The 15583-nt window shown below is 36.7% G+C and overlaps 1 protein-coding gene across 3 annotated transcripts in view; it reads left to right on the forward strand.

Annotated features, from left to right (window-relative positions):
- CDH11 (cadherin 11) overlaps positions 1 to 15583 on the forward strand; it is an 82167-nt gene that overhangs the window by 11875 nt on the left and 54709 nt on the right. The window contains exon 2 of one of the 3 annotated variants that reach the window (XM_032195813.1): positions 15088 to 15138. The exons of 1 other annotated variant lie outside the window; for it this stretch is intronic. The gene's annotated coding sequence lies outside the window, so the exon portion shown is untranslated. Of the gene's footprint in view, positions 1 to 8904; positions 8982 to 15087; positions 15139 to 15583 lie in introns of those variants that run through there. One more of the 3 variants, XM_032195814.1, reaches the window with a different exon arrangement.

The raw sequence follows: 15583 nt of genomic DNA on the forward strand, positions 1-15583 counted from the left end.
TTTTTTTTTTTTTTTTCCCCTTTTATTTTTATGCTTGCACTTTCGTCTTTTCCTTGGCCAGACTTTCTTTCACAGCTGGGTCGCATCCCTCTTTTTTCCATGTTCGTGGACAAAACATAACATACTAATATGTCATGGTAAGTGCCAGTCTCGGTGTTCGAATTGTATGTTTATCTGCTATATCATTTCTGCATAAAAGCTCTCTCATTGCTTGTGTTTTCCTGATTCTGTGTGTGTATATTCATGACCTGCAACAGTGCTGTATGTCAAACTGCTCTTGAAGCTAGTGAGATGTCTTTGTGCAGAGTACTTCCTTATATCTTAGCAGGGAGCAGAAATAAAGTAGTGGGAGACAAGTCAGTAGAGACAGGAAACAAATGCAGTCACTACATGTGGTGACAAATGTTTCCGAGAATGATAAGCAAGTTATATAAATAGAAAGAAAATAAAATGGGTTGATGCATCCCACCTTCTCATATTTACCCATGAAATAAGAAGTGCCTCAGATTTCTAATACTGTGGATCCTTTTGCAAAGGAAAATGCATCTTTTAAAAAATGCCATGGAGGTTTTTGTTGAGCAAAAGGAAGGCAAAATGCAAAATTATTTTAAACAATCTAATTACCTCATGTAACACACTAAATAATGAAGACAGTTTAACTTATGCCATATTCTTTATGTTGTTGCCATGCTGGTGAAGAGCTCCACAGAGTATTTTGTTTAACTGGTGACATGATGCTTGGAGTGACATGCTCCTCAATTTAGTGTGAAGGTGTTGTAATCTACTTCGCATACTGGCACGCTGCAGAACAGCTCTATCAGCTGCATGCACTGCAGTTCCTTACAATAAGATTGCAGAATGAAGTGCTCAGTCCTAAAGACATTCCAAATTCCTACCAAACTTCCCAAGTGATTCTGTTGCTGGGAGAATTACCTTGTTTCTGTGAAACTTTTGCGAACAGGCTGATTTTTAGTTTCTTCAACTTGAATGGAAAACTTTCTTTTAACCTTGAAAGACCTTCCTTTTCATGTCAATTAACTAAATATGTTCAAATTATTAACATGTGATAGTCTCATTCCATATTTTTCAGGAGATCAGCCAATAGAAAGGTGATTAGTTAGCTCAAAGTGAAGTTACTTGGTTGGTATCACAACAAATCTACGGTAGCATTCAAGGCAGTAATATAGTCAACCAGGCAGTATTGCCAAAGTGTTACCTTTGTATACGCATGTGCACAGATACATATATATATATATATACACATGTGCACATGCACCCTTCTTGAATGTCTATCATAGTCCTACTGCAAAATCTTTGTTCCTAAGCAGGACTGCATGCATGAGTTTGTGGAAGCTTTAATTTCTGCCATGTAAACTATATTGTGGTGTGAGTGGTTACATTTGCCTGTGAATGATGTAGTGACAGTGCACATGCCTGTGCCATTACCAGAGGAGGAGGAATTGATTAGCAATAACACACTTCATTAACACTGCACTTTCTCAATCATTGTAATTGTGGCTCTTCCCCTAAAACATCAAGTGGAACAGGTTTCATTTCAACCAAATCAATCTAATGTGTTAAAATTTACATAATTTCCTCTCATTGCATTTATAGAGCAGCAGGAATTTTAATTTGCATTGTCTGTATAGTCTATAATCAAAGTGTTAAGAGCACAAGGTTTATTCATTATGTATGGCATGTGGTGACAAATTTACATAATAGGCTGCATCTTGCTGAAATATTCTTCCTTTCCCCACCCCCACCTTTGCAATTTTGGTTATAACTTATTTTCTATAAACCTGCTAATGCAATTAAAAAAGACTTGGAGTTCCATAGAACATTTATTAGAGAGAAGTATCCTTATAGAAACAAGTAAGTAGATAAAATGTCATACTGAAGTGCTAAGGCAAGACATTGACGACTGGACTGTGCGTCCTGATTTCAGGAGAATGCTGCTCTAAACCCACTGCAGCATGTTCTGTTGTTGTATACTGGAGGTAAACATTTCCATATGAACGGAAAGATACCTTTCAGTTTGTCCATTGACAGTTTTTATATAGAATCTGAGATTTGAAATTTTTCAAAACTAAGGTAGGGACTAAAAAGCAATTAAGAAATTAAGATGCAGCAAGCATAAACCTCCATTGTTGACTGCTGCTTGCTAAGGTGAACCTTTGTTTTATGAAAATAAAACTGCTTAACAAGATATTTTTGACAGAAGGTCACCATATTTTAGTAAACAGAGGGAAAAAAATAGAGGATTTTGGTAACATCTGTAGCAGCTGAAAATACTAATTAAATGAGGAATGTAATGCATCCATTGCTTTAGATACACAGGTTCCTCTAAGGAGTGTCACAAATCCAGGCATAGCATAAGAGTTGTCATTTAGGTCTTTCAATTAGCTGAGATTTGTATAAATGGCACGTGCCGGACAGCTCCCTTGTCCCTTTTACTGCCCAAGTAAGGATGTTCAAGACTAAAATGCAAGAATATACATTTATTTTTATTATACCATGCTATGATATAATGAAACAGTATAAACAAATATGCTCCATGTTCCAGCATGTACAAAAATTCAAGTCATGCAAGACTTACCTACCTTTGATCAAATAGCAGAAGTGCAGAATATATTTAGATATCAACACTCATGCCAGTAAGAAGCTGTACGGACAGCTGTTTCAGTCTTTTACTGAAACATTCATACAAACATTTTTATTTAAACATGGTTAAATCCTTAATCTGACGTTCAGAGTTTAAGATTGTCATAGTGTATTGTATGTGAATTGTCTTTTAGTCTATGCTAAGCCAAGCTAAGTGTAAGTGGGTGTATTACATGCATGATGACTTGCATTTTCATGTTATGTAAGTGTAGGAACAGACACAAATCCGACTTTTGTGAAAGTTTCAATCTCTGTAGGAGACTGGAGTTAAACTTTGTTATATATAGTAGCTGTTAACATCCAGCACATGCCAATATACGTCTAAACAGTGTGATGCCAATGTAGATGAAACTACTCCATACATTAAAATGAGACTGAATACTATAAATAACTTCACATTACTGTTACTGAAGTTGTAAGATTAATACGTAGACAGTCAAGTAAAGCTCAGTAGATTTAGAAAGGTGTACGAACAAATGTAAAGTCAGTTAACCTTTGAGAGAGGGAGGAAATCCAAGGAAGGGGGAGACTCATTTAGCAACTGAACTCACCAATAAAAGGGTCCATTATAGTGATTATGAAGCTGTAACACTGGCCACTTTTTTTTTTTCTTTCAGTTTTTCAACAGAAGTTACTGTATGTGATGCACAGTCCTTGAAAATTACCATCTCATTCTCCTGTCAAGCTCCACTGACAATGACAGCTTTGCCTTCTTTCCATTTTTTTCTTCTTTGCATTTTTTCCTACCATTTCTTCATATCCATTGAATATTCTGTTTAAAATTCTGCAAGGAGCTATCGAATCGGAGGTTTTACAGCTAGAGGCATGTAGCAAGGGCGAGTAATGTAAGAACAGTTGTCTGTTTGCCCAGTCATATTCTCAGAGATAAACAACGTATGTGCTCAGTATTCATATTCATATAGTGGACCCATTCTGCTTACACGGGCTGTAGAGGAGGGGGCAAGGGAATGCGCTGCAGTTTTTAAATGACTTCCTTTCTACGCACAGTGTGTGAGAGCTGAGCTTTGCAGAATATTTCTGTCAAATCAAAATCTCGTTTGAACTGCACCTGGTTTTGGACACTGATGTTTCCAAGCGTCAGCACATCTTGCTGTTGATTAAGCATCAGCTGAAAAAATGCCAGTTGGAAATGTCACCAAAGCTCCTCTTTGTTCCTGTCCAGCAAGCGAGCTCCTCCCAGCCATCTGGGGGGAGCCTGCCTTTCTGTGTAAGTGAGAACGGGTGTTCTCCGAAGCCCAAGAAGTAAAGGGAAAAGATGGAAATATATAAAAAGCTAGGTGCAGTGGCAGTTCATACCAGGTGAGGATGTGCCCTCTCTGTGGAATTGCACCTGGAGGTTAACTGAGCCAAGTGAAGCTCTGTTTACGTCTAACACAGATGAATTAAACTACCAAGTTTGGTTTGGGAAGTTTCACTGTGTGCAATAACACCTCAGAGTTGGCTTAGTCCTGTTGCTGTGAGCTTTCTAGGAGAAGACGGCCTGCTGCTGAAGTATAAACAGAAGTGCACTCAATCTGCTCTTGCCATGAGAATAAAATACAATAGTCAAAGCAATATATCTTAACCAGTTCTGCTGGAACAATGTTCAGCAGTGCACCTACTGCTGAGGGTGCTATCATTTATATCCTGTTTCATTCAATTTGATATATAGTTTTTCTATGTGTGTGGCTTCAGCAGCTGTCATGTAGATCAGACTTCAGCTGGAATCTGTGTTTGTGACACTTTTTATGAATAAGAAAAATGTGTTTTACAACTTGATTCGAAAGATGAAAGAGAAATCACATAAAATTAAATTGTTTTAGAAGTTTAGCAAATGTCTCTTGAATTGGGTAGAGAACTTGGTCAGTGAGTAAAACAGGATAAAATGTATATTCTTCAGTTGAAATAGATTAAGATATTCATTGTAATGCTATGATGCTACAAAAAAAAAAAAAAAAAAAAAAAGGAATACCTTTTTCTGTAAACAAAGTTACAAATTCCCTATTAACTCAATAACTCGGCTCTGTTTGAAAAGGCTATAGGTATTCCAATTAGAGAAATGCCTAAGATTGCTGTATTTAACCTGCCAACAGCGAGGAGAAGGCACTTCCCTTACAAACTCCTGAGGGATAGCTGGCAACCAGCTATGGTTCACCTTTCTCTGAGATGCTGCAGTTTGGGCAGGATGTAGACAATCAAATCAGACTCACCAGGATTGGTTTTCAATCTTTATTTTCCTATATCTGTAACGTGGAATTTTAGAGTATCAGCTGTGGGTTTTATGTAACAAACATGTTCTTTTTCCAGTACCAACACAAGTAGCAAAACCTGATTTCTCAAGCTCTTGGCTTGGGGCACATTGTACTTAAAAATTTGAGTTCTGTGTTACATGTCTCAGGTTGCTATCATATGTGTTACAGCCTATCTGCTGCATTACATGTGATTTTGCTTTGTGCGCCTTTCTAAAGTATTTCTGCTTTGCCTGTCTGAGGTGACCAGAGTCAGTGACCAAGGTCTGGCTGTGTGCTCCTCTTCTTTCTTATTTAGCAGTCAAACCCACTTTGCATAGGGGCAATTTGTTTCTTAGTACTTCTAAAAACGTTAGAAATACTGATGTTGACAGCCTTCAGAGGAAATAGATCGACTGCAAGTAGACAAAATATTCCACTAATTTAGTGGAATTTAGTGGTTCTTCCCTTCTTTGATCCTGCTTCAGTTCAGGTGCTATAGAAAAATTCAGTATTTAATAGGTTTTTGGGAAGTTGGTTTTAAATCAGGAAGAGATCAGCAAGATGACATTGCAGGCTCCAGAGGAAAAATGAAATGTCATGTAATGGAAATAAGTGCTACAAGTCTTTGTGAGGCAACTCCTGTATTTTATTATTTTTTTTTTCCAGCATGATTAGATTTTATAAATATCCTACTGTGTACAGGTATGTTCTCATCTCCCCATCTACCAGCACAGGATGATGGGCTGTCCTCCACTCTTAGATGACAAGCAGCCAGCAGCAGTTAATGACAGCACTGGAATTTTTGGCACCTTTTTCACACTGCACTGACTCTGTGCTTACAGGATAATTATCTCTCCGCTTTGCTTTATGTCACTGAATACAGGACATGCATCACTGCTCCTTCGAGAAATTTCCAAATAATTGATTGGTGAAGCTCTGATTTCTCAGTGGTTTTGGGGAAAGGGAACCTTGACTCCAGATGTGACTAACACACGTTACTTACTGACGTATTACTGACATCAGCGTCTTGGTTTCTCTTTCCTGAAGTGCTATCAGTGAATTCTGGGCAGGGTATAGCATTGTGATCGGAGATGATAAGCAACTTTATGTATTCTGGATTGAAGCTGAGTATCAAAGGAATCTCTGTACATATGAGGAAGGGGACAGTAATTTTCAGGATAGATGAACATGTTTAAATATAGGCAAAGGGAAAGATCATGGAGGTGGTGTACTTAAAATTTCTGTTTCATGTTAAGTTTTATTCTGCAGCAAGCTATGTTTATGGGCTCCATTGTGAGAACTGAAATAAAAGATAGAGTAAGCAGTGCCAGATCTGGGAAGAACATAGATCTTCTTTGTTCCATATGCACTCTGTCAAATAAAATTTCTTTTTATTCCTCTTGCATTAAAGACAGAGATAATGGATTCTTATTCTTGACTTTTCACCCCCATATTGTTTAGCCTTTCATCTTTTTAGTGTCTGGACTTTTCTTTTAGCTTTTGTCTCTATTGCTCATTTTTAAATATACTTGTACCACAGACTTCCTTTCCACGTTCTTGAACTCCTTGAACTCAGTAGGATTTTTACTGTTGAATTTTAATAGGTCAGGTCTAAGTATTCAAAGTGCCACGTACAGTGGATTTCCAAAACTCAGTTCAAGCTTAGAGCACATTTATTGCGGGGATCTTAGTAGTAGTAGTAGTAGTAGTAGTAGTAGTAGTAGTAGTAGTATTTTAATCTGTGATTCCACTTACTTCAATCATTATTACGTACTTCAAATTTTGGGGAGTATTAAATGATATGGAGGATGCTAAACCAGGTACACAATATGCATCTTATCCTCAGAAGCAAACATTGTTATAAGTTTTTTGAAGAGGCCATAGATTACTGCAAGGAAGTGGAGTGAAGAGGATTGAATTACTTATGCCAGACTATTTACATGGCACTGAGCCTAAGTGGTTGTCAGAAGAGTTTCTCCTGTTGAATGATCAAGATAAAGCTACAAAAGTCCTTCCAACTCATTCAGCTGTACAGGCTTTGATTACCTAAACCTGGACTGAACCCACTAAATCTGTCTGGTTCTTCTGAACTGCAGTCTTTAAATAACTTCCCCCCAGTAGCATCCTTGGGTGAGTTGTTGCTTCTAAAGTCAGTTTGGAAGAAAAACTGTTGGAGTGGGGATCTTCTAGTCGGAGAATACCAAAGCTGTTCTTAAAAGATTCTGGAAAGAATCTTTTATATAAGAGATATTTTATATAAGAGATATTTTAAATAAGGAAATAGAAAGTGGAATTTAAGTCCACTCAGATTCCGGTTTATTTGATGTCCTTCAGGTCATTAAAGATGAGCTCTATTTTTCTGTATAAAATGACTCGCGTGCTTTTTCAGATTAGATATTACATATTTGTTATAGTCTCATAGAGCCTGAGAAAGCCTACGGGTGTACATTTGATTAATCAACCTCTTGAAATTCTTAGTCTTGCCTTTACCATTGAAAAAAAAATGTGAAAACTGTTTGAAGTCTATTAGATCCCAAGGTGTTCCCTGTATGTTACTTGCTGCTTTCCAGCTTATTGTTTAAGTTCAATACTACTAATGCCTTTCTGATTATTTTTCCTCACATTTAAAATAGAGGTAATGTAAATATTTTGTTTCTGTGGCAAACCATTCCTCAAGAACGTGATGAGGACGCCACAGAACAAAACAAAATTCAGATAGCTGTGGCTGTAATAGTCTCCCAAGGAACTGTTAAGGCTTTCAAAAGAAAGAACATTAAATCAATACAGTCTAATAATTTCTTCCAAATATTTTCCCCATCTATTATGCTATAGATTTCCAATAGATTTTTTCTTATTCTTGAACTGTTTTTATTATCTCCAGTTTCTTTGAGAATAATGTTAGCAAACCATCTATTTCAGTCATAGACCTAGTAGTTGAACTTCTTCATGCAGAAAAGTAAGGGCATTCACTACTTGGAAGTTCTTTCTCAGATTCTAAAACAGAGAAAATCATAAAGCAACACACTTACTCTGATTTAAAATACTTTCCTTGAAGAAAAAAAAAAATCTATTTTTTTTTAATTCAGAGGAAAATTAATTCGATCTCTTAGTGTTCTTAACAAATGAGTCATGTAAGAGTTTTCAAAGTCAAATGTTTACTTTGATAAGATGGAAGATTGAACTTGAGATGAATTGCTGGCTCCCACATCACATCAGTTAGACTTGATTGAGACTAGTTTCCAGATTTGTTTCTTGTCTGCCTCTTGTTTCTGTGTAGGACAGAATGTATGGATGTTTACAGACACACATTTTTCTCTTTTGATATTTTTTTGAGAAGTGCAATATTGTCTAAATCCTGGAGTTGGAATGGGATTTGTAATTGTATACAGACATATGTATGTATGCACACTTTTATATTTTAAATGCAAGTGCTACAGTTTAATTTATACTCTAGAGGTAATAATGGTTCGATACATCAGATGTGTTTTATGGGTAAGTATCACAGATCAGTTCATCATGCAGGGTGGAAGAGATGTCAGGAAGTCATACTAGTCCAGCCTCTTGCTTGAAGTGAGTCAGCTGCAGGATCACACAAGGTTGCTCAGGGCTGTACCCCTACAGCCTTGCAGAGCTCCAGGGATGGATGTTTTAACTGGGGACACTGCTCCAAAAGCTGGACTTGGTGAGGGCTCAGCTCTGAAGAGGCTGATGGTGCTTAATGTGATGCAGGTGATGCTGCAGCAGCCAGTGGGCTAGGAGGCCCAGCAAGTCTTTTCCCACCTATCACTCTGCCCCTGAGCTCTCTGAGTGGCTTTCAGACCATGGTGCTTCTACAAAGACAACCACACATAGTGCTCAGATTTACAATGAGGGCTTTATCTGGTCTCTGCTGCAGAATGCGTTATCACTGCTTATACGGCTTTCCTCAGATTGGGGCTGTTCTGGAGAGCGTGGCACTGTGTGTGTAGTGGGAGAGTTTTCTGTTTCATTTAACATTGGCAGTAGCTGTTTCTGTTTAGCATGCTGAGTATTACGAAAAATCCACTAGATTTGACTGATGGATTCAGAGAATAGGAATGGCCTTTACAGGTAAGAGGTCTGAAATTATTTCTTTAGTATTTGTGTCTAGTTTGAGACTGGAACAATAGCAGAAAAATAAATTTGCTTCAAAAGTAAAAGATGTTATATTTTAAAGAAATAACTTTATGTATAACCCTTATAACCCTTTAAATATCTCCAAACCTTTTACTCTAAAATTAAGTTTTTCTTTTTTTTTTCTTTTTTTTTCTTTTTTTCAGTTCAGAAATTTAAAGAAAAAAATCCTAGCAAAGAGGGTATGGTTTTGGGCTTGTTCTGCAGTAGAAAGTGTTTGATAATATAGTTATTCTAGGACATCTATATCAATAACAATCCTTATTTCAGGCACAGCATGTGTTGGCAAAGGAGTACTTTTATCAGTTCATGAATAAAACTCATATAGCAGAAATGACTCCTCTTTGCCAGCTGAAATATTTCTATTCTCAGGTTTTTATCTTACACCATTGTGAGTGAAACCATACGTCCCTGGCTGACATAGACTGAATGCACATTTTCAGGGTGCCAGAGGAAGTCCAACATTACTAACTTAGACATCTCTAAAGTTCCTGCTGTTTTTTAAAGTTTGTTTTTTTTTTTTTTATGTCTTATTTTTTAAAGAAACACTAATCACCAACACAAGAAGGTATCAATGAAAAGGGATTTTACATCCCATAAAAACCCACAAAAAAGATTAATAGAGTACATGGGTTAATATCACATTTTCTAATCTAGAGGAATCTTATTTAAAATGTGGGTTCTTCTCTTACCATTGTGGATCCTTTTAATGACTTGTTTTATGGTATTTATCCAGGTCATTCATCTCTTTATACCTCCCCAGATGGCTCTGCCCATCTCTTATAATATGTTTGCACATGGTTTTAAAAAACAAGATCCTTTAGGGCTATAGGTCGTACTGTCAAACCAGGAATAATTTTTTGTCTAAGTAATTTAAAACGTCTGAAGAATTTTCTTAAATGTTATATAAAAGCTTTGTGTAGGAAACCCAAAACCTGTGGATGAAACATAGGCTGAATACGGCCAACAGCAGCCTGGAGTTTAGAACATGAGGAAGGAGTTATTGCTGTGTATGCACACTGACATTGTTATCAAAATGAAGCACTTCTTAACTAGGAAATGTCACACGTTGCTGGTGGAACATACATATTATTCATATGCAGTAGGATTCAATTATCAGTGCTTGTGGTTAAGCTGTTTTTCAGTCTTCTGTATATAAGCTTTTAGGTACAAAAAATATCTACACCAGACCTGGGGTGTTTCTTGTTTCTTTGTTTTTCTCTCTTAGTCTGTACTTGCAGGTATGGTTGTTTAGGGAGAGGTAGGACAGAAACCAAAGGAAAAAAGCTCTCAAATCTCGTTGTTACAGATCAGTTTGGATACGTCAATAGCAGTTACATGAGGACAAAACCGTTAAATTGGTACAGCTCTGTTGCTTCTTGCCCACCAAGAAAGCTAGTATTACTGCAGTACACATGGCATTCTTGCATTTTGCTGCTGTGCAAAAAGCACTTCGTTATTCCAGATAACTGAGAAACTATCGGTGCCAAGTTCTTGTGCTTTCAAAATCAGCTGGCTGGTGTTTCTTTAGGTCAGAGCCATCCCGGGTTAGAGTTGTCTTAAGATGTGTGGGAGCTACCAAGGAGAAATGAGATGCTGAGGAAGATGTTCAAGTAGAGAGAAGATGCAAATGACGTGAGATGCAAATATCAGGAGCATTCCTCTCTATGGAAACCTTTGTGGGTTTATTTCCTCCTCACCATTATTGGTTGATGTGCAATGCATCTGTGAGTTTATATTACAGGGATTTGGCACTGTACAAATCAAAATGAAATACAGAGGGTGAGAATCAGCTGATGCTGAATCTTTCCTTTGTCTGCGGGTCAAGGAATGTGCTTGACAAACAGAACAAATTCCTTCCATTAGTATTATCCTTTAGCATGAATTCCTGTTCGTACTCCTTTGTTCTTCTTTCCCCAGAAGTCAGATTTAATGAAAATAAGGTGCAGATGTGGTTTCTTCTTTGTGTATATGTGAGAGTCCTGACTGAGTTATATGTGTTCCATGTTTTTGCTACTCCTCTGTGTTTAATAGAATGCTTTGAATTTTATTTTATTTTTTTTTGGTCACCTTTCCTACCTGGGGGGAAAAAATAAACAAACAAACAAACTATGAACTAAGAAAAATATGTTGTTGGTATTCAGTAGCTAAGGACAAGAAGGTGAGTTGGGCCAAAACAGGAAGAAAGTGAGCAATTCAGGTGGTGGAGAGATATTCAAGATTTAAAAACTTTACAAATTAAAAGAATATGCAACTTTTTAAGCACATAAATCTAGCTCAGCTTAGAATGAAAGGAGAATGACATTGGCACAGCAACTGAACTGAAGATATGCTAGTAATGGCATTTGGGCTATGTAGAAAAGGTTGTGTCCCTCTCAGAGATACAGTCAGCCTCATCTTCCTTTCAACTGAGCCTGGTTAATCCTTAGCTCTTGTTAAACACAAAGGTTACAAGGTGTTTTATCACAAGCCAAAAATTACCTGAGGATAATCTGAACTGAAGCTATTACTGAACACATGCTGGCACTTTATGCAAGACAGTAGAAAAGGTTAATATCTATTTAGTGAATTGGAGGTCTTCCTTCCCAAGACTAGGAAGAAATTAGGCTTGAACTATATCCAATTTATTTAGGGTTGTAATAAATAGTCATGAAGGAAGACAAATCGTTCCAAATAAGAATACGGGCATCGCCGATCTGCTGATATCTTGCCAGGATCGGAGAGCAGTACTAGTAATATGTCAGAATTGCTTGATATTTTAAAAATTCTAGTGGTGAGTTGAACTTGTGCTTGGCTTCTCTGCTTTTCCCTAATTTCATGGGACTGAGCTTTGGGAAGAGAGCAGATGTCTTTGGAATAGTTTCCATCATGTTTTTTTGTTTCAGTGAAACAAAGACATTTATACTGTTGGATAATAAAAATAGGAGTTGCTTGAACCAATATATTTTATTAGACCTAATATAACCGGAAAATTATCTTGATCAAATCTGTACTTCAGCCCAAGTGGTGGGAATTACTAAGCCCCGCTTGTGATGTTTTTGATTGAGGCAGCCACCAGGTTGCTAATTGTAGCTAATTATTGCTGAAAATTGGGCTACAGTTTGTTTTAGATTTGACAATATCCAGAAGTGTTGGGCATTCAACTGGACGTAGATAATAGGAAATTCTAACTGTGGTTATTACAGTTATCCTAACAGATGCTCCTAATTTGCCATTGAATCATGATAATGTATTGTCCTTTCCTCATAATTTCTAATTATAAATTAAAATTAAGCAAATGGATGTAACACTTAATCTCATATGTGTTCGAGCTTTGTATTTTTAATTATGACACTTCTCAGTAGCTACATATCTCTGTGGTATCTGGCTCACAATGTACATCAGCCATGATAGGAAAAGTTGAAGCTGAAGTAAGCACACATCGTGCCACTGAGAGTCTTCCTTTAAAAAATCTTGGGATGTTAATTATGAATAGTTAAAATGAAAATTAACAGCTAGAGAAGCTTTACAATAATCTGGAATTAGCCAGGCCTTTTTATATTTCATAGCCCTTCATACAAATGAAAAATGTGAATTGATACAGTACAACTGTTTCTGGGATTTGGGATTGGGCATGGTCTCGTTAACAATGATAGTGTATGGGAGCACGTTCAGCTGAGAGGAGTGTGTTAAAAGAGCAAACCCTGCCAAAGAGGTAGCTTTGCTGGATGAGAGTTGCTACAAGTAGTTGAAGCACTATCTCAGGCTGAGCTGGTAGAGGAATACAAATATTTACCAAATAATAATACAGAACTGCAGGAGCTGAAAATGTGGCTATGTGTTATGAGTTTAAATTGATCTTCAAGTTTTTGTCTTCATGTTTGTGCAGAAGACAGTATGCTTTTGGTGGCTTTCAGAAACAGTTGCAGTGCTTTAAAAGTGAAAAAAAAAATCATTAACAAATACTGATTTCATCAAAAGAATGGATAATATGGTAAGGCACAAGCAAGTAGCTGCCAAGAACATTTATTTTACTGGCTTCCATTCATTTCAGATGGATTACATCAGGCCTAAAGAGAATAATATTAAACCACATCAACTTAATTTTCATCTGCTTGTTCTAGAATTGTATCTATTAATGAGGTATTATGAAATCATTTAATACAGAAAATTTTTGTGTATATATAGTAGAGATTTTAAAGTATTTTTTTTCACAAGGATATTTAATTTGTTGCAAATAATTCATTAAATAAGGGTCTTCTCACTCTTCCCCTTGTGATAGTCATATTCTAATACATTCATTGAAAATTAGTTAATTTCAGTAAAATATTCAAGAAACACGTATATCACTAGCTTTCCTCATCTCAGTATACTGCTTGCACAATGCCCCTAACATGTATTTTTATCAGGATCGTATTTTATTCTGATAAATTCTGTGACACATTTGATGCATTTTGAGCTGTATTGATAGGATATACAAGCAATATGATAAACTTCAGTTCCCTAAATGGATAAGTGTAGTTCTTTGAATTAGGTTTCTGACATGAATATTAGCAATTACAAGTTGAAAGTCTGCTGTGAATAGTTACTTAAAATATGCTGTTTCAGCAAACATGCTTGATTATCCGAATTCAGGGAAATATTTGCAGAAACAGAATCTGAAAGCGCATGAAACTGATCAAAAAGATTTAATATGAAATGAATATTTATAGATACATTGGCAATATTTGCATAGCTTTTATAATTGCTTATGGGTGTATCAGAGTGTCTTCAAATTTCTTATCACGTAAAATAAGAATGAATAGCTAGTGGTAAGTAGCTAAATACAGACACAAACTCTTTGCTGATTTCAGATTGTTGGAATTAAATTCTCCTCAATATAGCTGATAGCTAGAACTGTGTCAAGGGAGTGCAAGGGCACAACTGCTGATCTTTGTAAGACAAAGACTTGCGTAGTGAAACCTGTGATAAATAGCACTGGTTCTGCAGTACAGTGTGGGGCATGCAGTTGTGCCAGTGCAGGGCAGCTTCCCTGGCTCCCTGAAGCACCCTCAGCAGCCTGCCCACCTGGGCATTGCACTGCACGCTGCTCTCAGCCTGAACGTGTGAGAAAACCCTGAGCATACCGCTGCGATCCTACAAGAATTTGTTACTCCTAAAGGATTCCTCAACTCAGTAGTCTTGCAGTTTCATACCAGACATTGTTATTTTTCGTATTTATATATGTTTTGTACAGAACCAGTACTGAACCCATCTTATTTATTTTTTTTACATTATTTCCTTGAAAAAAGGCTTTGATTTGTAGGCTCAAGAATCCATTGTTTGTCTTAAAGTTAAAAATGGACCTGTGTGTTTTGCTTTCTATCATAATGTTGGCAGGAAGGTGACTTTAATGCCAGGTGCTTGTACAAAAATTTCATTCCAATTCCCTGCTTTAATTGCTTTGCAGCCCTGCCACTGAAGGCAATGAAAAGTTTGCAGTTAAATCTTCCTGCCACTCTTTGAATACATAAAACTTATTTTTAACCTCTTAGTTATTGTTACAAGCTGATAGCTTCAGCTCCCTGATGACATTTTATCACTGACATTTCAGTGACTCATACGGTCCCTTTTATTCATTGTATTGTTATTTTTCCTGTGCTGCTGATACATCTTTTGATCCATCTGGCTTACATGTTCTTAAGCTTTGAATTCAGCTACCAGGTTGGACACTACTGTGTTAGACTGTTTTCAACTGTTAATTTTAATGAACTGCATCAACTGGGCATTTGAGTAAAGTATTTGCAGCTGGTTTCCACTGAGGACATTACTTTCCTCTTACTGGGCAACTTGTCTTCTTTACATTCAGGTCCTTCCATCATGGCCAAATTCTGCTCTTGAGCACAAGTCAGCAAGACCTGCCTATTCCAAAGCCATCAGATTTGTTACCTGATGATAACAACCAGTATTTGTTCAATTTACTGTTTCCTCTGAAGTTACTAGTTCTTATTCACAGTAATTTTTGTTCGCCTGCCTGTGATCATGGCTGAACACTGTATTCTAAAACTCAGTTTGTCTCTTGCAGTTTATGACTGAACAGTTTGGAAGAAAATGTAATCTTGGATGAAAGATTAATGTAAGTTGGTAGCTTTCAGAAAATACCACATTAATGGAAGCAATTATATAATTTTTTTAAATTGTAAAATTTTGATATGCAATGTGCTGTGGTTCTAAAAGACTGCAAAGACCACTTTTCAAAAAATTATAACCCTAGCAAAGTTTGAATGATAGTTTTGCTGAGAGTGTGGCAGTTAGATAAAAGTAACTTGACCTTGAAATTTTACTTAAATCATTTATATGTCCACACACCGTCTGTGCGTGTTTCTGGTTTGATTACAGAAAGAGTAGATCTCAGTTTTGTAATGACAAAAGTTTTGTCTTCTGACTTATTGGAAATTTCAGAGAGTTTGCTGCTTTTCCATTCTGTGATTGTATTAAAATAACACATGAGTAACTTTCATTCTTCTGGCTAACAACATAGATAATGCAACCAACAATGCCTGCTGGCAGCTAGTAACCTA

This window comes from Aythya fuligula, chromosome 12 (genome assembly GCF_009819795.1).
Source record: "Aythya fuligula isolate bAytFul2 chromosome 12, bAytFul2.pri, whole genome shotgun sequence".
In the NCBI taxonomy this organism is placed as follows: Eukaryota; Metazoa; Chordata; class Aves; order Anseriformes; family Anatidae; genus Aythya; species Aythya fuligula.